General features: G+C 47.5%; 1 pseudogene; it reads left to right on the top strand.

Moving 5' to 3' along the window:
• The first annotated feature begins 277 nt into the window (after window positions 1–277).
• LOC147026133 (signal recognition particle RNA) lies at window positions 278–418 on the top strand (annotated as a pseudogene).
• Window positions 419–8,429: the final 8,011 nt, after the last annotated feature.

The raw sequence follows: 8,429 nt of genomic DNA on the forward strand, positions 1-8,429 counted from the left end.
GGTAATTAAATTTTTGGGTGGGGGTAAGCAAATTGAAGGCCGGTGGGAATGGGGCAGGGGCGGGGGATGAGTAGGTGGGGGCAAACACGCCCTGTCCAGTCCATGTCCCTCGAGTGTGGGTGAGCTGGTGAGGGTGGTTGAATGAACGGAATCCGTCTGTGACGGGGTTTCGGCTAGTATATATTGTTACAGATCTGGAAACCATAAGCATTCAACATACAGATGTCCCAAAAGTTAGTTATGTCCTTAAGTATGTGTGTAGTCAAGTCACCTTCATACCGGGCGTAGTGGCGTGCGCCTGTAATCCGGCTACTCGGAGGCTTGGGTTGGAGGATCGCTTGAGGACGGGAGCTCTGCACTGGGCCGTGCTTTGAGAGGGTGTAGGGCAGCCCGGAATTATGGCGAAACCCAATCCTTATCCCTGTGTCGTAAGAGGCGACCAGGGTTGCCTCAGGAAGGGCATCCGGCGTAAAACCTATGCCAAATCAGTATGCGGATCATAGTGGATGATCCGCTGTGGTGACCCCCAATGGGAGCAGCTGAAAGACGAACAACAGTAGACAGATCCCCTTCCTTTTGTCTAGTGGGAGAATCAAAGGCGTGCGTTGCGATTTATTTTAGTTAGGTTATTACATCGAACAAGCCATCTAACAACCATCCCATCTGCATGACCCCTCGGCCCATTACGATCAACGGTACCATCGTGCTTGCAGCCCTCGGTTCGCGGGCCACAGCGCACCTTTGCCTGAGACGGATTCCCGAGGATATTCGAGGCAGTTTCACCACCACGACCTTTCTCAAACATGCGTCGAGGGGAGGGTCGGATTTCTCCAAACAAGGCCGAAACCCAGCCCCGGAAAGGTATGCCGTGGGACACTGCCCAATCAAAGGCAGACAGTGAGGTGTGTCCACCAAGGCCCTCCCCGCTGAGGGAGGTCCATAAATTCCCAAGCACTCTCTGAGGCAGTGTTGGAGTTTTATGGGTTATTGCTGTCACGAGGGTTGAGCAGAAGGTTGGCGAGGCGGCGAACGTGTCTCTGCTGGCCTTCGACAAGGAAGGAAAGAGCGACCCTGACCCCACCCCCACCCCCGTGGACCCCAGCCATTCACCACCTGAGCTCCTCCACGAACCTCGAGTCCCACACGTGCGACTGGGTACCAAACCAGCGACCATTGTCAGGTGCCGCAGCATGGAGTATCCCCTTTCTCCAACGGCCGGTACCCATCCGAACTCTGATCCCCAGCTTCTCTCTCTTCTCGGCTGCGAGCGTCCAATAAAGAACTCTGGGTTTCTTTTCATTTATGTGTGTGTCTGTGTGTGGGCCTATCTTTAAGTAGAACTGAATAAGTGTTTTTGGATCATTGCAAATATTCCTTGCTTGCATATTCACGTGAAGTCTTGCCTTTGTCTTTTACTGCAAATAAAACTTGTTAGAAATGTCCCCAGTTTGTTTCCGTCCCTTCTTGCATTGGTCCAGCATGGTTCGGATCTGAGTTTAGGCGGGGTTTTATCCCCGGTAATCGGACAATTGTAGCCGGGACGTCCTGGGCAGGCCCGCTCAACTGCATCCGAGCCAGAAAGGTGGGTGGCAGAGTGGTAGTCGGGAGGTGTAATTCTACCGCTGCCGGTGAAGTGAATCCGGTTCGGCCAGTCATTCAGAGGCCGTGGATTCCCGGTAGCCGAGACCGCGCAGTCACTTAGTGTAGGTACATTGGATCTAGACAAAATAACCCTTTGTCACGCAGTCGAGATATTGGCGTTTCACGGTTGGTGAAGCGACCCGCCGGCTCGCGGAGTTATCCGAGCGACAGCCTCCAATTCCGGGGAGTTTGGTGGGAGACGACACAAGCTTTCCCCACCTAGTGGTCGTTCTTGCCACCGACCCCCGGCCCGCAACAGTTTGGTGTCAGGAGTTTGGACCTCGAACCCCTCCGCCCCCATGGAAGGGTTTACAGGATTCGACCCCGCAACAGTTTGGTGTCTGGAGCGCGATTCGAACCCCTCCGCCTCCATAAGAGAAAATTTACGGGATTCGGACCAGGGGTGTGCTTGACAACCCCCCCCCCCCCTTCCCTCCAAATTAAGAGCAGTAAAATTATATTTAATTCTCAGTACGGACTATGGCGGACCAAGACGGACTGGTACAGGTGGGTTCGGAATTAACGTTAGAAGAACCCATGGCTCAGGATGACACGTTGCAGGAAGACCCTCCCCTGTAATCAAACCCAGAGGTAACATTGGGGGCGGCAGCGGCGATGCATGAGGCTCCGCCAAGGCCACTTGACATGAGCCAGTTGGTGGAGATACTGGCAAACATGCAAAACCAACTGAAAGGGGATTCACAAAGCCGAATGGACGCCAATGTGCAAGAAATGAATGAAAACATGGAAAGCCGAATGAAGGGAAATATGCAAAACATGAAAAACGAAATGAATGAAAATATGCAAGCACTGAGAGGTGATATGCCGAGGATGGGGATACACTTGCAAATACAAATGAAGGCGGGTCAGGAGGAAATAAAGGCGGAGTTGGTAAAGGTAAAAGGTGAAATGCAGAGCATGGATTGGAAAATGGCGACTGCACGTGGAGGAATGACCGAGTCAAGGGGGAGTGTAAAAGGTGTTCGGACCGTGATGGAGACGGGTAAGGAGGAAGTGACAAAAACAAATAACGACGGTTAAAGGAGAAACCGGTAAACTCGAACAGGGGATGACGGAGATAATAAGGGAGACGCAGGATTTCGAAATGATAACAGAAACACAAGAATTAGAAGAGAAAGATGAATTACATAAAACTAAAGAGGGGCACACACAAGTCGAGCTGGTCGGGGACATTGGGGTTGAGCATGTGGAATGTCTTTGGACCCAATGCTTGCAAGGGTCGGATTAACCTCCCACTGGAACGAGGGGAGACGGTATGCTCCCTCGTGGCAGGCCGTGACGAGCTGAGTCCAGTCTGGCCGTACGAGGTCGAGCTGGTGCATGGTGTGAATGAGCACATGCCAAGCTTGGGGGGGTAGAGAAACCCTGGGATCTTTTGGGCTTTCACGAGCCCCCGATGTGAATGTCCGAGAGTGTGTGTCAAAATGTGTGCAGAATGCAAATGACATGGCATGTGTGAGTGCATGTGAGGAGATGGAACACGGACCGACCCAGACGGGAGACCTGGTTCGTGTAACGGATGGAGATATTTTGGAAACCACGCCAGCTCTGCGGGATGTTGCGTGCGAGGTCCGTTCCGTGTTTTGCGAACGGCCCAGGCACGCACGACTCCGTGATCGGGAGCCGGCGTTGAAACGTCCCGTGATTGGTACGAAACCACCACGTGGACGGCTAAAATGGCGGTGATTGTGTGAATTTGGAAAGCACGTGGCCCCATGTGAGCACGTGTGCGAGGCTCCGCGTGCTGTGCGCAGCGAGTGGAAGTCGTGGGACGCGCGGAACGTGTCCCGACAACGCCGTCGGGCCCGTGTGCGAGTGACGTCAGCAGGGATCGCACAGCACGAAGGCCAGGTGAGAAACGCACGGCTCACATGGTGGATGGCTCGGAAGCGGACGTGTAATGCGATCGACGGGGCGATGTTACGCTTCCAATTATCGCCCAAACGAAGGGGACGAGCCAGTTGCAAACCGCCGCCCTGGCGATGCAAGGCCGAACGAGCCTTTGCACGAGTACCCGATCCCCGACCCGGATGTAGTGAACATCCTCGTCTTGGGCAAAGGAGCACTAGTTCGTGGATGGGTTTAGCGTTAGATAGACCGGCCTCATGGGGTATGAGCAGTCCTCCATGGGGCCTGGTGGGATCAGTTCGAGGGAATTTAGGAGATAATTTAGAATGGATTGGAGACTTGGACAGACATGGAACGTGTAGTGGGAACGTAGCTTAGTAATATAATTAAAGGGAACGTGTATTAGTACAAGGGATGACGAGGGGCACGAGCTAGTTAGGGGCACGGAGTGTCAGTGTTGGTGTGAATTAAAAAGAGAAGAACATGATGAGTGAATGTGGGTCAGCGGGCCCAAGTGTGAATGGAGTGAATGTGGAATGCATGGTGCGAACGAATGATTGGGGGGAGGAGTGAATCCCACCCAAGGGAACCTGGGGTTAGTGTAATGTTAGATTGTGGGTTAGTTAAATTAACCAATCGGATGTCGTTTTGTTGTTGGTGTTGAATGAAGGCACGAAACCTTTTTGTAGGGTGCAGGAGTCTATTGACCGCCTGGGAGCGTGGCAGTGGAAATGTGTACACTGAGTCGAGGGACCCCTAGGCATGACACGAGCATGCATGCGAAATACGACATGAGCATGCATGTGAGAGCACCCGATGGGTTACCAAGCAATACGTGGATGGAGGGAACATGGAAAGGAACCCTGCACGACCGAGGGACGACCGAATGACCGTGGGATTGAGGGTAAGACCGATGGGGTGAAGTAGGGACTGTTGAAAGGATGTTTGATGGAGGGGAGATTATTGGTGGACCATTGAAACAGGCCGGTGGGTAATGGAGGAATGATTGAAAGTAACAGAGGGATTGAACAGAACAATGGTGTGAAGAAATAAAGATTGAAAGTAACAGAGGCGGAGGGGGGAAGACATGACACTGGACAAATACAGTCAAGCCAACAAATGCCCCCCAAACAGCCCTTTGACAAGGGACCAAGGACTATCTATACAAAGACCAATGAAACTAGAAGTGCACTCGGTAGAGCGCATACCTCCGCCATGTAATGCCTGGTCCATGTGAACATATCGGGCCCAATACATTTTTGAAATATCATGCAATTTATCTGTTTTTGGCCCTATCTCTCAATGGTGAAGAATCACTTTAAAAAGTAAATAATTCTCGTATCCAGATTCGGATTCGGATTTTCACTGAAAATAAATCAATTCGTCATGGTCACACGCACCAAACCTGTCCACCAAGTTTCTTCTGAATCCGTCCACAACTTTTTGAGATATCTTGCTATATATCGTTTTTGGTCCTATCTCTCAATGGTGAAGAATCACTGAAAAAATTCTCGTAGTTGGATCCAGATCTGGATCTTATAAAAAATCTAACCATTTCGTCCTTGTCACACATACAACCTGCCCACCAAATTTCATCCGGATCCATCCATAACTTTTTGAGATATCCTGCACACAGTTAGACAAACAAACAAACATCAAGAAAAAGATGTTATGTCGAGCAGAGCATGATACTTGCAAAATCCACCCCTCTCTTCAAAAGGTTGTCATGGATACATCAAATTGTCCATTTTGTTAAGATTAAAATTGACAATCTTAATCAAAGCTCAAGTCAATTGGATGGAAATTGATTATTTTTCAGATTGAAATTGATGATTTTGGAAGTTTCACCTTGAGTTGCCCTTTGACCTCAAAAATAGATGCTTTTCCAAATTCAGTGATGAACTATGCAATTGCTGTTTAATTTTCATGTTAATAGGATGTAAATTTAATATTTTCAGATGAAATTAGATGTTTTAAGAAGTTTGACCTTGAGTTGACTTTTTGACCTCAAAAGTAGTTGTTTTTCCAAGTCAGTGACGCAATATGCAAATCCTGTTCAACTTTCAAGTCAATCGGATGAAAAATGACGATTTTAGAAATTCGACCTCAATATGACCTTTGACCTCAAAATCAATGGGCTTCTCAGTTGAGACGACTTCTACAACTTGGTAAAGTTTCATGATGATCGGTTTAGAAGTGTGACCTGTAAGCGACAAACAGACAGACAGAATAACAAAATAGACTGACCAATATACTTGAAAAATCTTCACTTTCACAAATAACAAACAGAGAGGGGTGAAAGCATAACCTCCTTCACTTTCGGTGGAGAATCTAACAACTGATCCTCAGGTCACATACGCGTCTATGTGTGCTCTCCCCTTGGGGTAAGTTTTCCAAAACCATTACAGTATCATAGAAAATTGATAACTTCCTGAAATTGTATCATGCACACTTTTTTTTTATTGCACAAAGTTGAGTTGTGAAGTTATAAGTTCATACATAGCATACTCACCACCTGGTTGCCTTACCTGGGTTGGGTTTCCGACCTGACTCTAAACTATCATCCTGGTGGCCTGCAGGCAGGGCAATCATTGGTGAGCACGCCGTCCTTTGAACGGATATTATTGTGGGTGTTGCATCGACTACACATTCCTGGTGGACATGAAAGATTTTAAGGTGTCTTTTACAGCAGTACGCCATTGTGTGCCAGCACCCTGGCCAAATTCCAAACTCTTGCCCTCACCTGTCACTCTCTGCCATGGAATTGTGACCTAACCCTGCCCAGATTGGGTTCATTGCCAGCAAAGTCCACGACCTGTCTTGAGTATCGCATTGCTCTGGGAAAAATATGGCCATACACTAGCGTTAATAATAATAATGACAATAATAGTAAGATAAGAATAACATTAAAAAAGCAACAATAACATACAGTTCATTTTGTCCCAACAAATATATATTTCAGCTTATTTGGTGAAAAAAAGACAGGTTGCTGAGAATGTGCATTACCTCGGATTTTCAGATGTACCATGCTCTGTTTTGAGCATCTGTTCTGCCGAAGTAGTTTCCTGACTAGGGTTACAATCCTGGACGGTCGGTCATTCTGACGCATGATGCTCGGCTGAAGGTGCAGGAATTTGTAATCTATTCAGGCTCCCAGCAATAACTCCCCAAGTTGTCGCAAAGCACAGCGTAAGATCTTCAACGTCCACTAAGTAGTTTTCAAAGTTGTCGCAAAGCACAGCGTGAGATCTTTAACGTCCACTAAGTAATTTTCACAGACGGGCACCCAGCTGAACACCCTTCTGAGGGACGGCACACACATTGATGAATCGTCCTGCCTGCAAAACACATAGATAACAGTTTTTAGCTGGGTCGGGATTCAAACCCAGGCTAGACAGCTTAGAGGTGAGTGTGTATATCTCTCGGCTACCTTGTCAGCCATATTATCAGATGCGATTGGTTGGAAATCTGGCTTCCATTCAATTGGGAACATGGGAAAGAGAACATAATATGTGGTGGTAGGTAGTAGGTTGTAGACAGCAACCGCTCAGGGTAGTACTACCGTTCTCACTTAGGAGCGTTAAAGTAGTGCCCGGAACCATCTTACACTCTCCATGTCAGGAATGCTGGTCTTACTTTCTGTCTCACTCAAACTATAACTACCAGGCGAGCTTTAATCTCTCTTTCTAGCAAACAAACATCACACACTTTTCAAACAAACATCATACATTTTTCATCATACACTTTTCTTACTCACTCATTTTCACTCCTCACTTCAAATTATTCTCTCTCTTTTATTTCTCTTTCCTCTCATTTCCTTCAGACAGCCTCCAATTAAATATGATAAAGTCCGAAAAGTTAATGGCCCCTAGTTCCCGGCATTATGGGGAGCGAAGAATCCCTGGTGATCTGCCTTTCTCTGCTGCCAACGAGAGGGTGGGCTCAGGCGGTTGTAGTATCGCTCCCTCCCAAGACCCTTGCCTTTTGAACCAACGTGACTCTTTTACAATTCATTTTACCAACATCCTTGGTATTTCTTTGAATGTTACCTCTGTCGAACATCTTCTAGCAAGCTCCTCTCCGAATATCTTGCTTCTCTCAAAGACCCAATTCTCACATGACATTCTTGTTAATTCTTATACCATTTTGAACGACAACCTTCACTCACGATTCCGCTTCAAATGAGGAGTCTGCGTCAACTCCAACATCAAAACGCCTGCTGTACGCCTTGTGGACCTCGAATCTCCAAGCTTTGATTGTCATCTGGCTTAAGATTTGTCTCCTGACCATCACTATCTTTCTCTGTTTTACTTTCTGATCTCCCAATTCTGCAAACTTTATGGCTTTCTTTTACTATCTTAACTCTTGCCATGAGGCCATGACATCCGAACACCCTCAAGCAGAATTTCTCTATCTCAGAGACTTGAATGTACACCATGGGAAGTGGCCTAAATCTTCCCACACGGATGCTGTGGGGTTGAAGCTCTTACATTTTCCATTATTAATGATTTGGGACAAATTATCACCCACTGCACCCACTGCACCCTATCCATATCCCAGATCGTCATGACCACATTACCAATACTTTGGATTTATTCTTCACTTCCAATCCGTTGCATTACAACTACACAATTTCATCTCCAATTGGTTCTTCTGATCACAATTTTGTGAACATCACTTTACTCACCACCACTTCTTCTCATCCGACTGCTCCGACGAAACACCAGTAATGGCATTTCAATAATGCTGACTGGACTGGTTTACGAAACTTCTTTTCTGACTTTCTCTGGAAAGACTACTGCCTCTTCTCAGGTGATGCCTCCATCTCTGCTGAACGTAGAGCTGAGGTTATTGTTGTAAGGAATGGAGGTTTATTAACCGGCTGGGGTGAACCGGTTGAAATGGGGTAAAGCTCCAGG

Source organism: Eptatretus burgeri, chromosome 5 (genome assembly GCF_056783735.1).
Source record: "Eptatretus burgeri isolate ZD-2024b chromosome 5, Ebu_testis_v1, whole genome shotgun sequence".
NCBI lineage: Eukaryota > Metazoa > Chordata > Myxini > Myxiniformes > Myxinidae > Eptatretus > Eptatretus burgeri.